Here is a 17,146-nt window from a genome sequence, read left to right as displayed (position 1 = left end):
TGCATATGCTATTCAAAAAAAATCTGACATTTTGCCTTCTCACATCGCCAACTTGTTTAAAGTTATAAGATCAGGCTCCCAAAGCCTTCCATCATCTCTATTAGCTACATAGTTATGGACATGAAGAGGTTTCTTGTTGGGTTTAGGAATAACAACTACAGTTCAATTTTCTTCCTTAATATAGATCTAAAGCTTCTAGCTAAAATCTTAGTTGAATTTCTTTATCTTAACTGATTCAAAAACGTTTATCAGGCTCCATTCCCATTAATCCGGCTAGTGTTAATATGAACGGCAGTTCATCCAGCGCTAGCCTACATAAAATTCATTGCATCTCACATTCTTTTGCTTTTCATTTCATTTTTTAGCAGTTTTGCTCTGGCCAAGTTGAATTAAAAGAAAAAAAAAAAAAAACACTTCCTGGGCTGAATTTCAACCCTTTTTTGTTCTTTTATGGCACAAATGCAATATTCTGGCTACACTTCTGATTGATTTGTGTCATAATTCCTTTAACCCCTTCAAACCCCCAAGACCATTTCCACCTTTCTGGTCAGGCCAAATATTACAATTTTGACCAATGTCACTTTATGTGGTAATAACTCTGGAACGCTTCAACGGATCCCACTAAGACTTTTTTCATGACATATTGTACATTATGATAGTGGTAAAATTTGTTGGATGTCAGTGACAAATACAATTAGTACAGTGCAAATTACTGTACATGTATTTAATAAAAAATTATTTTTCAGAAAAACATGGTGTGGTGCAATTTTCGTAACCAGCAGAGGGAAAGCCGACGACTGGGGCCAGATGTTTATAGCCTTGGAATGGGGCAATACCCATGGAGTTTCCCAGGCTATTAATATCAGCTCAAGAAGTGAACATATATTCCCTTAAAATTAGTCTTTAATAATCCAATATTAAAAATCACCTACCCAATGAACAAAATGGTAAAATACCAATACACAATAGTGATATCAGAGATGCCAGATGCATGATGAATGAAGCATTTCTGGGGCGGCTGAGAGCTGATGTTTTTAACCAGGGGGGCCAGTATCCATGGTCCCTTCCTAGGCTATTAATATCAGCCTGCAGCTTTCTGCATAGCCTTTGCTGGTTATTATAGGGGGACCCACGTCATTTTCTTGGGGGGTCCCCATTTTAATAGCCAGTAAAGGCTAAGTATACAGTTGTGAGCTGATATTAATAGCCTGGGAAACTCCATGGGTACTACCCCCTTCCCAGGCTATAAACATCTGCCCCCAGTCATCAGCTTTCCGTCTGTTGGTTACGAAAATTGCGCGGGAGCTCACGACATTTTTTTCCAAAATATAATCTTATTAATTAAACATATACAGTAATTTCCACACACACTGTACTAATTGTATTTTTCACTGACATCTATATATCTACCTATTCTATTTGTATTTACTGTATGTAATCCATTTCTTCTACCCTGTCGGCTCCTGCAGTAATTTTACAGAAGACAGCAGATGAATTATTGACTTTTCTTCTATCTCTCTATGCAATATAAATACACATATTATGTATACATCTATTCTATGTGTATATATCTATTCTAATTTGTCACACTGTTGTTATAATGTACACAACAGATGATTTGCCGGCTTTTCTTGTATCTATGCAATATGAATACATATATATATATACTGTCATATGTTAAAGTTTGGGCACCCCTATTAATGTTAACCGTTTTTCTTTATAACAATTTTGGTTTTTGCAACAGCTATTTCAGTTTCATATATCTAATAACTGATGGACTCAGTTATATTTCTGGATTCAAATGAGGTTTATTGTACTAACCGAAAATGTGCAATCTGCATTTAAACAAAATCTGACTGGTGCAAAAGTATGGGCACCTCAACATAAAAGTGGCATTAATATTTCGTAGATCCTCCTTTTGCAAATTTAACAGCCTCTAGTCGCTTCCGTAGCTATTTATGAGTTCCTGGATCCTGGATGAAGGTATTTGTGACCAAACAAACAAATATACCAAACAGGATGAACCACTACGATAAATTGGGCACATTTTAAAATGGTCTTGTCTAAAGATGCATTTATACTGCACAAATATAGTCAACTAGTGTCCCTGGAATTGATGCTGTTTGAAGGCAAAAGGTCGGTCACCCCAAATATTGATTTGATTTGGATTTCTCTTTTGTTCATTCACTTGATAATAGTTTACTTTTAACATTCTTATTCTTGAAAGCTCCTTTCTTTGCAGCATTTTTTCCACACCTACCTGAAACTTAATATACACGTGTAAAGTTTTCAGCGAGGAGGATAATTGCCAGAGGAGACGGTTTCCTAGAGTTACACAAATATTCACAGCGTTAACTTGGTTTATGATGGTCTTAAGACGTCCATTTCCAGTCACCCTGCTCAACACTAAAACGTCAAGGAATTGACTCCTATTTCTAGCAGAGTCTTTTTAAAGGAAATGTAACTTCAGAAAATACCATTAAAATCTCATTTATATTCCAAATCATAGCGTTCCTATGTGATTATCCTCAGAATTAAGCCTTTTCACACTTTTGAGCAGAGCAATGAGCAGAGACAGTTTCAGAAAACAATCTGATAAACTTTGCTATACAGATTGGGAAACAAGGGGCAGAGTCATCTCATTATTAGAGGGTGAGTAATCTAAAACACAGGTTTATCAGTCTCTGGGATGGTTAAAAAAAACAAAAAACTTTAAAGATCAAACATCTTCTTTGAGAAACATGAGACACATCCTAGATTCTAGTAAAACACAGATGATACATAGGTATGTGGTATCTACCTAGTTCCACAGCTCACCTCGGTCACGTACCTCGTATCTGTACATGGGTGGTCATACAGGAACTCACGGCTTTCTATAAGTATGAAGTTATAGGATTTCCACTGAAACAAAAAAACAAACTGGGGAAACAAACAAGATGACAACACGTTACAATGAAGTGACGATCTCGGTGCAGAGTAATACAATCAGTAAAGTGATTGTTGTGGGTTTTAAACAACTTGCCATCAATTACCGTACATTTTTTGTCATGCCACAAAATCAGTAGCAAATCTGTAGACTTATGGCCGCTACAGTTACAACCATCTAGGATCACATCGGCGTTAGACCTCGTTCACACACCTTGTATTACATAGTCTCCACACGGAAAAAGCACATTATCTATATACATAAAGTGCCAATTGGAATCTGATGTAGGTAAATAGTCCAGGAAAAGTTTTTTAATCATTTTGTATGTCTTAAAATATTTTTTTATTCAAGTAATTACACAAGTCAACACTATATATATATATATATATATATATATATATAAAACAAAATCAAATCTCGCTCTTGAGCTACAGAATGCTAAGATTAAAAGGAAGATTACACATTCATGTATGTTATATATATATTTCCTTAGTAACCAGCGCTCCACAAAACAAGGGGAGCAGTTAAGGCCCCGTCACACTAAACGATGTCCCAGCAATCCCACCAACTATCCGACATGATGGGATCGCTGGGACATCGCTAGACACTGGATCCTGGTTTCTAATGTAAACGTCGGGTATCTAGGAACCGGGGCTCCTGGATACCTCACGTTTACATTAGCAACCAGCGTCGCTGATCGCTGGTCTCTCGCTGCCACACACAGCGATGCGCGCTGGGCAGCGGCAGATCAGCGATCGAAAAATGGCCCAGGCCGCTCAAACATGATCAGCGATAACCGGCAGGAAGGCCGGTCGCTGATCCCCGTCACACACAGTGACCTCGCTAGCGAGATTGCTGAGTGTCACGGGGCCTTTACAATCTGTGCATACTTACTAAAGGCAGCCACATAGCCGTCATCTAATGCCAACTCACGGGAAATGTTATCAATGATTTTGATCTATGCGATTCTGTATGCAAGCAGCAAATGTCCTGGATCTGCACCGTTGTGTATGCGGCCAACGAGGCAATGGAGGCAGCACGCTCTTGTGCTATTTGATTACAGTCTACTTTATTCTCCATCTCTGCAAGCAGCTCTTATCTAATACCTAGTATTAGTTATCAAGTTGTATTCATAGGGGACACATAAACCCCTTCTAGGTTTGCTCTACTACGTAGCAGGTCGCTACAATTCAGTCCGTCAACCCTATTAAGACAAATATCTTTATATCCACCTTTTAATATCATGATTTTAAATAAAAAAAAAGTTATGTTAATACCACAATATTTCTTTATTGACTGACACAAGGTCCCAAATCCCCTGCTAAGACAATTATAATGGTGCATGTTCTCATTGTCTTACTTTGCATTAACGTTGAGTTATAAGCTAAAACCGTCTACCTGTTGCCACCACTAGAGGGAGCCACGAAGAAGGCTACATATAAATAATAATATGCATATATACATACACACATTACATATATATATATAGATATATTGTGAGGTAGCGCTGTTATTGAGATAGGGGACACTCGCTTGGCAGCCAATAAATCACATCCGGCACGGGTTTTCCATAAAGCAATAACAGTCCATGCGGTTTATTCAGGCATCATAAACCATGACCAGCAACATAAAGTTCATACAAACGGCATAGCGTCCATGACAGAGCTTCACTCTGTTAGCAATGTCCAATACGCAGGCTTTTCAGCCTCACAATTATATCCCCTGTCAGGGTTTTACCTCATAACTGCTTCTACATGCCGCATACATTCATTCCCTCTCCCTAGGAACTCTCAGGCACTTGCAGCCATTAAACACAGCATCCACACGTGCTGTCAGGAAGACAGACATCTCTTTGCACAAGACCTTCCATATGGAACAATCGGGTCCCTGCATTCACTCATGTGACCAGACCTCAGGTACCTTATATGGTCCATAACCACACCCACAGGTGATCACATGGCTATGACCTCACTAAAGGTCCTATTACACACAGCCACACACAGGCTTCCCTGACACATTGTAACGGAAACATCAGCAGTACCTCTGCTGATCAATACTCGAGCCTGCATCCCAAGGCCATCCACCTTGAGATACATAATGGTCATTCAGTATCCTACACCTATCAGGACACTGGAAATGCTTATATTCTCATCCTGGGAAATCCACACAGCACCCCCTAGCGGACACAGTGGTCACTACACCACAATATATATAATCAAAACTGTTGGTACCCCTTGTTTAATGACAGAAAAACCAACAATGGTCACAGAAGTAATAATAAAAGTAATAAAATAATCAAAAATCTATGAAAATTAACAAGTGGAAGTCAGACATTGCTTTTCAACCATGCCTCCACAGCATTTTTTAAAAGTAAAACTCATGAAACATGGATTTTTGTGAGTACTCACCGTAAAATCCTTTTCTCCGAGACGATCATTGGGGGACACAGGTACTGTGGATGTATGCTACCGCCATCTGGTGGCAGACACTAGGCAAACAACACAAGGTGAGCTCCTCCCCCGCCGTATACACCCTCGCCCTGAATGCGGGCAGAAACCAGTTTAGTGCAAAAGCAGTAGGAGAACAATAACAATCAGCCTTTATGCAGAAAAACAATATGTCTGGCAAAGGACCACCCTAACATTCACAAAAGAACATACATTAATTAAATAAACGAGAGCCAACCTGGCTAACAGGGTGAGTGCTGTGTCCCCAATGAGCGACTCGGAGTAAAGGATTTTATGGGGAGTTCTCACAAAAATACATGTTTCTCCTTCACCTCATTGGGGGACACAGGTACTGTGGGACGTCCCAAAGCAGTCCCTGGGTGGGAGGGAGATTGACTCTCTGATCCAAGCTATGTGCACCTCCTGTTTAAAGGTGTGCCATCGCTGCTTGGAGAATCCTTCTACCCAGGCTCGCATCCGCCAAAGCCTGATTATGGATACTATAATGTTTAGTAAACGTGTGCAGGCTGGACCAGGTCGCTGCCTTGCATACCTGTTTCGCCGAAGCCTGGTGCTGAAGCGCCCAAGAGGCGCCCATTGCCCGAGTAGAGTGCGCTTTGATCCCTGATGGAACTGGCACACCTCTGATGCGATAGGCCTCCTGAATAGTTAAATGGATCCATCTGGCTATGGTCGCTTTTGAGGCCGCGAGTCCCTTCCTGCGCCCCTCAGGGAGCACAAACAGCGTATCCATCTGGTGAAAAGGTGCCATCCGTGACACGTACCTCCTGAGTGCTCTCACCAGGTCTAAGGTGTGAAGAGCTTTCTCCACACGATGCAAGGGTGCCGGACAGACCGAGGGCAAGACAATATCCTCATTGATGTGGAAAGAGGACACCACCTTCGGAAGAAAGGGGGAGCCGGTCTAAACACCACCTTATCCTTGTGGAAAGCGAGAAAAGGTGGTCGGCAAGACAGAGCCGCCAACTCCGACACTCGCCTCACGGAGGTAATGGCCACCAAAAATACCACCTTCCAAGAGAGGAATGATAAAGATATATCCTGTAGCGCTCAAAAGGAGCTTCTTGCAGGACACTCAGGACCAGGTTAAGGTCCCAGGTGTCCACTGGCGCATTATAGGGAGGTACTAAATGAGAGACACCCTGGATGAAAGTCTTCACCTGCATATTAGTAGCAATCTTCCGCTGGAAAAGAACGGACAGTGCCGAAATCTGTCTCCTAAGGGAGCTTGGGGCCAGTCCCACGTCTAGTCCTGATTAGAGAAAGGCCAAGATGTTGGGAATAGAGAATGTTAGGGGCGAAAACCCCCGCTCTCGGCATCAAGCGAAGAAAATTTTCCAGGTGTGATGGTAGATTCTTGCCGAGGTAGACTTCCTGGCGCTAACCATTGTAGTGACCACTCCACTCTCGAACGCAGCCTGGGTCAGAATCCAAGATTCAACGGCCATGCCATCAAACACAGGGCCCCTGAGTTTGGGTGGAAGATCGGGCCCTGGGACAGTAGATCTGGATGCTCTGGCAGTCGCCATGGGACGTCGGTGAGCAGCTGCACCAGATCTGCGTACCACGCCTGCCGGGGCCAGTCTGGTGCTAGCAGAATCACTGGAACCCCTTCTGTTTTGATCTTCCCGATGACCCTCGGAAGTAATTGCAACGGGGGAAACAAGAATGGAAGGCGAAACTGATTCCATGGTAGAACCAACGCATCCACCTCGAACGCTCGCGGGTCCCGTGACCAAGCGATGTACACGGGTACCTTGGCGTTCATTGTGGACGCCATCAGATCCACATTTGGAGTTCCCCATCCTTGGCAAATCTTCTGGAAGACGTCGGGGGTGCAGAGTCCATTCCCCAGCCACTACCTCCTGCCGGCTGAGGAAGTCTGCTGCCCAATTTTCTACTCCTGGGATGTGGACTGCCGACAATACCGACTGGTTCTTCTCGGCCCACTGAAGGACGAATCCTATCTCATGCATGGTTGCCCTGCTGCGCATGCCCCTTGATGATTTACATAAGCCACCGCCGTGGCATTGTCTGACTGAATCCGAATGGGCCATCCTGCTAGAAGGTGCTGAAAATGCTGCAGCACCCGCCGGACCACTCGTATTTCCAGCAGGTTGATCGGAAGGCATGCCTCCTGTTGAGGCCATTGGCCCCGAGACGTGTGATGGTGACAAACTGCTCCCCAGCACAGGAGGCTGGCATCAGTCTTGACCACTAGCCAGTGCTCTGGGGAAAAGGTTTCCCTTGAAGAAGGGAGGATCTGATCGTCCACCACTCCAGTGACTGCCTGACTTGAAGGGACAGTCGGCACTGCTGCCCGATCGTAAACAGGTTCCCATCCCAAACTGCCAAGAGGGCGTGCTGTAGTGGGCGAAGATGAAAATGGGCAAACGGAATTGCTTCCATTGCTGCCACTATCTTCCACAGTATCCTCATTCCAAAACGAATGGTGTGAGGGACAGGCTGCCGGAGCTTCTGGACTCCTTGCTGGAGTGCTAGGGCTTTGTCTTGCGGGAGAATCACCGACCATCGGGAGGTATCGAAGATCATTCCTAGAAAGGAGATCCTCTGGGCTGGCACAAGGGATGACTTTTTCCTGTTGACCAACCACCTTAAACGGGAGAGCGTGTCCAGCGTAATGCCGACATTCTCCTGGCATGCCCAAAATGAGGGGCCCTTCACCAAGAGGTCATCTAAGTAGGGCAAGACAACTTTGCCCCAAGAGTGTAAGATGGCCATCACGACTGCCATTACCTTCGTGAACACTCTGGGGGCAGTGGCTAGCCCGAAGGGCAGCGCTGCAAACTGGAAGTGATGGCCATTGATGACGAATCGAAAAAACCTTTGATGCGGTGGAAAAATGGGGATGTGCAGGTAGGTGTCCTGGATGTCGACAGAGGCTAAGTACTCTCCCTGCACCACGGCCGAAATAACAGAATGGAGAGATTCCATCCTGAAATGTTTGCCCCTGATGAATTTGTTCAGGAGCTTCAGGTCCAAAACAGGCCTGACCGTCCCGTCCTTTTCGGGGACTGAGAACAGATTGGAATAAAAACCCTGAGCTCTCTCGTGCTCTGGTACGGGAACTATGACCCCGTTGTACTGGAGTGAATTGATGGCCCCCAGCAATGCCTTCACCTGGGATTTCACCCTGGGAAGTCGGGACAGAAAAAAACGTCTTGGGGGGTACCTGATAAACTATCTTGTACCCCGAAGACACCAGTTCTGCCACCCATGAGTCATGTGCTACGTCGACCCAGACATGGCAAAAGAAAAGCAGGCGGCCGCCTACCCTGCTGATGTCGCCTACAACGTGCTGCGAGTCATTTGGCTGAGGACTTCTGTGGCCTGGTTCCTCTCTACCTGGGCTGGCACGCGCGCATCCTCCCCAATGGATTGGGTCTATATGAGACCTGTCGCTCCCTATCCTGGTTGGAGCGATTTGGGCTGGCCCAACTGGTGGCCGTCGTCCACCCGGTATTGCGAAAGGCCCGAAATCGTGCCGGGACCTGGCGAAAAGGCTGCTTAACTTTCTGCTGCGGGAGGAAGCTGCTTTTTCCTCCTGCTGCGTCAGAGATGAGCTGATCCAACTTCTCCCTGAACAGGCGGCCTCTCTGATAGGGCAAGGCAGTCAAAGACTTCTTGGAGACAGAATCAACTTGCCAAGTTCTTAACCAAAGGGCTCTCCTAATGGCTACCGCGTTAGCGGCTGCAGCTGCCGCACAATTGGCCGCATCTAAGGAAGCATTGATCAAGTAGTCTCCAGCCATCGCAATCTGACTTGCAACCTCTGACACCTCCACAGGCAGGTCTCTATCATGCAAGGCCCTATTCAATGATTGGGACCATGACATCATGGCCTTGGCTACCCACGTTGCCGCAAACGAGGGAGCAAGCGCTGACCCTGATGCCTCAAAAACTGATCAAGCCAGGCTATGAGTCCATCAATGGGGTCCTTAATGGATGAGCCACTCGGTACCGACAACAGAGACTTCGAGGCCAGGCATGACACTGGCGGATCCACCACTGGTGATTCCATCCATCCTTTACGGAGTTCCGGGGCAAATGGATATCTTGCCTCTATGGTCTTTTGGCCCGAAAAACGCCTGTCTGTGCGTTCTCTGTGCCGCTGCACTATATCCTCAAATTCCGGGTGAGTACCAAACACTCTGTGGGGTCACCTGGCCCATTTAAAGGCTACTTTATGGCTCGAAGCCAAAGTAACCTCATCTTCTACCCCCAGGATCTGATTGACAGCTTCAATGAGGCTGTCCAACGTCTCTCGACTCCCTGGGGTATCAAGGTCCAGTGGCGCATCTGAGTCACCATCCGAACTCTGCCTACTTCCGACCATTGGTGAGGGAGAGCGAGATGCTGGACTGCCAGGTTCTGAAGGACCGGGAGACCTCATGTGGGTCCGCTTCCTTTGCACCTGCCTGGCATGAGACCAGCCCCTGCAGGCCAAAGGCTCTTGTGAGGTGGAGGACCCCTCCCAGATAAGCAAGGCACTATCCTTGTCTCCATTCGGGGCGCGAAGAGACTCAATCGCCCTTGTAAGCGATGCCATAGATTGAGATAATGATAGGGCCCATTCCGGAGAATTTTGATCCCTGGATTCAGCTGCCGAGGGGGCTCCTGGGCACGTTTGGAATCGCAGGCCTACGGAAACGCAGCCTTACAGGAGATGCATGCAGTGTAGAGGAAAGAGTGCATCTTTCCTTTCTCGGCCATATTGCCTCTGCCAGGTGCTTTGCTGCTTTTTCTATGCTTCTCTGTGGGGCAGGCCGACCACTTTACCGGTCGCGGCCTACCCCGGTCTGAAGCCGGGGCCTCAACTTATCCGGCGCCCGCCCAGGTTTCAGGGGGCGGGCCCCGGAAGTGACGCTGCGTAAACGGGGGTGGAACTTCCGCCCCGGCCTAGCTCAGGCCGAAGCCGCGGGCTAGATTTTTAACACCCGCGGGGCGGCGGCGCAGCGTAATCCATTTTCAATTGTTCATGGAGTCAGCCAGTGTGCTTATTTTTTGCTATCTTATTTCTGTATGGTCTGCCTAGTCTTATTTTATCTTGCATTTACCTGATCAATAAAATTTAGAAATTTTTAAACCTTTTTTGGGGGAACCTTTTCTCTTGTGTTTTTTGTATCTGGTTTCGCGGTCCTCCGTGTTATGACCCTTTTTTTTACTTCTTTGACTTGTGATTCTGGGCTGGTCGTGAATTATAGATAATAGTTTTCTCATATGTATAGGCTCCTTTGAAGAACAAAATGAGTTCTAAGCTTATACTAATTATTCAGACCAAAGGGGAAAAGCTCTGATTTTCTTTCTCAAATCCATTATATTTTTAAATGTACAGGTGCTTATTTACATTGATGGTCCAGCCATCTTGAGGGAGTTGGGGATAGATAAAGGCTGCATGAACTAGTCACCAGGAAGTGTTTGTGGTGCTGTTGGGTGAATCAATCAATGGTCAAAAAAAGTCATGTGCTCAATATAGTTATAAATCTCATCTGTTATACTAAAAATCCCAACTTGTGTAAGAAGTAACCAAAAAATGCACAAATATAAGATGTTTTTTTTTATAAATAAGAAGCATTTTTTATTAAAAATTTGCATGAGAGCAAACATTAACCCCTTCATGACCCAGCCTATTTTGACCTTAATGACCTGGCCATTTTTGGCAATATTGACCAGTGTCCCTTTATGAGGTAATAACTCAGGAACGCTTCAACGGATCCTAGCGATTCTGAGATTGTTTTTTTGTGACATATTTGGCTTCATGTTAGTGGTAAACTTAGGTCAATAATGTTTTCATTTATTTGTGAAAAAAACGGAAATTTGGCGAAAATTTTGAAAATTTCACAATTTTCACATTTTTAATTTTTATTCCGTTAAACCAGAGAGTTATGTGACACAAAATAGTTAGTAAATAACATTTCCCACATGTCTACTTTACATCAGCACAATTTTGGAAACAAAATTTTTTTTTGTTGGGAAGTTATAAGGGTTAAAAGTTGACCAGCGATTTCTCATTTTTACAACAAAATTTACAAAACCATTTTTTTAGGGACTACCTCACATTTGAAGTCACTTTGAGGGGTCTATATGGCAGAAAATACCCCAAAGTGACACCATTCTAAAAACTGCACCCCTCAAGCTACTCAAAACTATATTCAAGAAGATTATTAACCCTTCAGGTGCTTCACAGCAACTAAAGCAATGTGGAAGGAAAAAATGAACATTTTAATTTTTCCAATAAAAAATTTCCTTTAGCATCAATTTTTTCATTTTTACATAGGCAACAGGATAAAATGGATCCTAAAATTTGTTGGGCAATTTCTCCTGAGTACACCGATACCTCATATGTGGTCATAAACTACTGTTTGGGCGCACGGCAGGGCTCAGAAGGGAAGGAGCGCCATTTGACTTTTTGAATGGAAAATATGCTGGAATATTTAGCGGTTGCCATGTCGCGTTTGGAGAGTCCCTGTGCGCCTAAACATTGGAGCTCCCCCACAAGTGACCCCATTTTGGAAACTAGACTCTCCAAGGAACTTATTTAGATGCATAGTGAGCACTTTGAACCGCCAGGTGCTTCACAAATTGATCCATAAAAAAAAAAAAGGACTTTTTTTTCACAAAAATTTTCTTTTAGCCTCAGTTTTTTCATTTTCACATGGGCAATGGGATAAAATGGATCCTAAAATTTGTTGAGCAATTTCTCCTGAGTGCACAGATACCTCATATGTGCTCATAAACCACTGTTTGGGCACACGGCAGGGTCCCGAAGGGAAGGAGCACCATTTGACTTTTTGAATGGAAAATTAGCTCCAATCATTAGTGGACACCATGTCGTGTTTGGAGAGCCCCTGTGTGCCTAAACATTAGAGCTCCCCCACAAGTGACCCCATTTTGGAAACTAGACCACCCAAGGAACTTTTCTAGATGTGTGGTGAGGACTTTGAACCCACAAGTGCTTCACAGAAGTTTATGAAGCAGAAAAGTGAAAATAAAAAAATAATTTTTTTTCCTCAAAAATGATTTTTTAGCCCGCTATTTTTTATTTTCACAAGGCTAACAGGAGAAATTGGACCACAAAAGTTGTTGTGTAATTTGTCCTGAGTACACCGATACCCCATATGTCAGGGGAAACCACTGTTTGGGCGCATGGGAGAGCTCAGAAGGGAAGGAGCGCAATTTTGGAATGCAGACTGATGGGATGTTCTGCGGGCATCATGTTGCGTTTGCCGAGCCCCTGATGTGCCTAAACAGTAGAAACCCCCCACAAGTGACCCCATTTTGGAAACTAGACCCCCCCAAGGAGCTTATCTAGATGTGTAGTGAGCACTTTGAACCCCCAAGTGCTTCACAGAAGTTTAGAAACGCAGAGCCATGAAAATAAAAAATCATTTTTTTTCCTCAAAAATGATTTTTTAGCCCGCTATTTTTTATTTTCACAAGGGTAACAGGATAAATTGGACCACTAAAGTTGCTGTTCAGTTTGTCCTGAGTACGGTGGCACCCCATATGTGGGAGGGAACCACTGTTTGGGCGCACGGCAGGGCTCAGAAGGGAAGGAGCGCCATTTGACTTTTTAAATGGAAAATTAGCTCCAATCGTTAGCGGACACCATGTCGTGTTTGGAGAGGCCCTGTCTGCCTACACTTTGGAGCTCCACCACATATCACCCCATTTTGGAAACTAGACCCCCTAAGGAAGTTATCTAGATGCATAATGAGCACTTTGAACCCCCAGGTGCTTTACAGAAGTGTATAACGCAGAGCTGTGAAAATAAAAATATTTTTCCTCAAAAAATGATTTTTTTTAGCCCGCTATTTTTTATTTTCACAATAGTAACAGGAGAAATTGGACCCCAAAAGTTGTTGTCCAGTTTGTCCTGAGTACGCTGGTACCCAATATGTGGGGAGGGACCACTGTTTGGGCACACATCGGGGCTCGGAAGGGAAGTAGTGACGTTTTGAAATACCGACTTGATGGAATGGTCTGCGGGCATCATGTTACGTTTGCAGAGCCCCTGATGTGCCTAAACAGTGGAAACCCCCCACAAATGACCCCATTTTGGAAACTAGACCACCCAAGGAACTTATCTAGATATGTGGTGAGCATTTTGAACCCCCCAGTGCTTCACAGAAGTTTATAACGCAGAACCGTGAAAATAGAAAAAAAAAATTTTCCTCAAAAAATGATTTTTTAGCCCGCAATTTTTTATTTTCACAAGGTTAACAGGATAAATTCGACCCCAAAAGTTGTTGTCCAGTTTGTCCTGAGTACGCTGGTACCCCATATGTGGGGGGGACCACTGTTTGGGCACACATCGGGGCTCGGAAGGGAAGTAGTGACGTTTTGAAATACCGACTTAATGGAATGGTCTGCGGGAGTCATGTTACGTTTGCAGAGCCCCTGATGTGCCTAAACAGTGGAAACCCCCCACAAATGACCCCATTTTGGAAACTAGACCACCCAAGGAACTTATCTAGATATGTGGTGAGCATTTTGAACCCCCAAGTGCTTCACAAAAGTTTATAACGCAGAACCGTGAAAATAAAAAATCTTTGTTTTTCCTCAAAAAATGATTTTGTAGCCCGCAATTTTTTATTTTCACAAGGTTAACAGGATAAATTCGACCCCAAAAGTTGTTGTCCAGTTTGTCCTGAGTACGCTGGTACCCCATATGTGGGGGGGGACCACTGTTTGGGCACACATCGGGGCTCGGAAGGGAAGTAGTGACGTTTTGAAATACCGACTTGATGGAATGGTCTGCGGGCGTCATGTTACGTTTGCAGAGCCCCTGATGTGCCTAAACAGTGGAAACCCCCCACAAGTGACCCCATTTTGGAAACTAGACCCCCCAAGGAACTTATCTAGATGTTTGATGAGCACTTTGAACCCCCAAGTGCTTCACCGAAGTTTATAACTCAGAGCCATGAAAACAAAAAAAATCATTTTTTTTCACAAAAATCATTTTTTTAGCCCCCAATTTTTTATTTTCCCAAGGGTAACAGGAGAAATTAGACCCCCAAAGTTGTGCAATTTTTCCTGAGTACGCTGATACCCCATATGTGGGGGTAAACCACTGTTTGGGCACACGTCGGGGCTCGGAATGGAGAGAGTGCTGTTTGACATTTTGAACGCAAAATTGGCTGGAATAAATCGTGGCGCCATGTCGCGCTCGGAGACCCCGTGATGTGCCTAAACAGTGGAAACTCCTCAATTCTAACTCCAACCCTAACCCCAACACACCCCTAACCCTAATCCCACCCTAATAATAACCCTAACCACAGCCCTAACGCCATCACACCCCTAACCCTAATCCCAACTCTAACCCTAACTACAAGCCTAACCCTAATCCCAACCCACCCCTAACCCTAATTCCAGCCCTAACCCTAATTCCAGCCCTAACCCTAATTCTAGCCCTAACCCTAATTCCAACCCTAACCCTAATTTTAACCCTAATTTTAACCCTAACCCTAATTTTAACCCTAATTCCAACCCTAACCCTAATTCTAGCCCTAACCCTATTTCTAACCCTAACCCTATCTGTAACCCTTATTTCAACCCTAACCCTTATTCCAACCCTAACCCTAATTCCAACCCTAACCCTAGTTCGAACCCTAAATGGAAAAAAAATTTTTTTTTTATTTTATTATTTGCGCCTGGCTATGGGGGTGATAAAAGGGGGGTGTATTTACTTTTTTTTTCATTTTGATCACTGTGAGAGTGTATCACAGTGATCAAAATGAAAAATGAACGGGGAACCGGCAAATTCATGGGCGCCGCCATCTTGGACAATGGCAGGCGCACTGCGCATGCGCCCGCCATTTTGCAAGATGGCGGCGCCCATGATCCGGACGCCGGGAGCCACGGCGGGACACCGGGAGTTTCATCCCATTGCTTCTAGTCTTTCCTTGTGCAAATGAGAATAAAGTTGATCCTTCTACAATGTGACAGCCCTTTAGATATTTGTAGACAGCTATTAAGTCTCCTCTCAGTCTTCTCTTTTGCAAACTAAACATTCCCAAATCCTGCAACCTTTCCTCATAAGACAGGGTTTGCAGACCGGTCACCATTCTGGTCGCTCTTTTCTGAACTTGCTCCAGTTTGTTGATGTCTTTTTTAAAATGTGGTGCCCAAAACTGGACACAATATTCCAGATGAGGTCTGACCAAAGAGGAGTAGAGGGAAATAATGACTTCACGTGATCTAGACTGTATGCTTCTGTTAATACATCCTAGAATTGCATTTGCCTTTTTTGCTGCTGCATCACACTGTTGACTCATATTCAGTCTGTGATCTATTAGTATACCCAAGTCTTTTTCACATGTGCTGTCACTTAGCCCTATTCCTCCCATTCTGTATATGCTTTTTTCATTTTTATTGCCCAGATGTAGTACTTTGCATTTCTCCCTGTTAAAAATCATTCTGTTAGTTGCTGCCCACTTCTCCAGTTTATTTAAATCTTTTTGAATCCTCTCTCTCTCTTCTCTAGTATTAGCTATCCCTCCTAGCTTTGTGTCATCAGCAAATTTAATCAGATTACCCTCAATTGCTTCTTCTAAATCGTTGATAAAGATGTTGAACAATACAGGGCCCAGGACAGAGCCCTGTGGTACCCCACTTGAGACATTCTTCCAACTGGATGTGCAGCCATTTACGACCACTCTTTGGGTCCGATCACTAAGCCAGTTATGAATCCACCTAACAGTTGCCTTGTCCATTCCATACTTAGTCATTTTTTCAATAAGGATTTTATGAGAGACTTTGTCAAATGCTTTGCTGAAGTCAAGATATACTATATCTACAGCATTTCCTTGATCCACCCAATCAGTGATACCGTCATAGAAGGAAATTAAGTTAGTCTGACATGACTTATTAGTTACAAACCCATGCTGACTGTTTAATCACTTCATTCTTATCCAGGTATTGACATGAGCGAGTATACTCATTACTCGAGATTTCCCGAGCATGCTCAGGTGATCTCAGAGTATTTGGATGTGCATAATGGCATACTAACATCATTTGACATAGTAACTCTACACGTTAAAATTACAAAATGGGTCTCGCTAAGGTCTGCAGCACACTCACTGTCAGCACTTTCTGGAGTATTTTCCAGCAATATTTTTTTGCCTTTCCTTTATTGCCTTTATTTAAGTTGTGAATGTATTTTCAAATAAGTACCACCATGGGGTAAAATATAACACCTCTCCCATATTGTGATTGAGTTATGAGTTTGTTTTGATACATAGACAACATTATACTTATATGCACAGGCCCCTCTGAAGAATTCAATTAGTGCCATACTTACCCCAATAATATGGACCCTAAAGTGTAATTAGCACTCATTCTTACCCCCAGTTCCATCACGTCTTTATATATAAATGTATTAATTTCTGATAAAAAGGCAGATGCTTACTTTTTCTTGCAGTCTGCAGTCTCCTGAACATAATCTTCTTTTCCTTGATAGTAGCTTCCGTACCTGAGGTAAGATAACATTTTTACTCCTGTAGCCAGTTACTTCAAGGGAAGAACATTTCTAACAAAGGAAAGGATCCTTTTCTGTTCCTAGACTTGACATGTTTTGTGATAAGTTGAAGAAAAGTCAGTACAGCAGGACACCATTGTTCACATTGACCTAATTTGTTGGCTTAGACAAGAATGATAAAAATATGTCCATAGGTCACCACGTGTGTTCTTTCCTCTACAGTTATCCAGCAGTGTTTTAGGTTACCTTTTA

Source organism: Dendrobates tinctorius, unplaced genomic scaffold, assembly GCF_039654945.1.
Source record: "Dendrobates tinctorius isolate UK_male_01 unplaced genomic scaffold, ASM3965494v1 ptg000028l, whole genome shotgun sequence".
NCBI lineage: Eukaryota > Metazoa > Chordata > Amphibia > Anura > Dendrobatidae > Dendrobates > Dendrobates tinctorius.
This window is presented reverse-complemented; position numbering follows the sequence as displayed.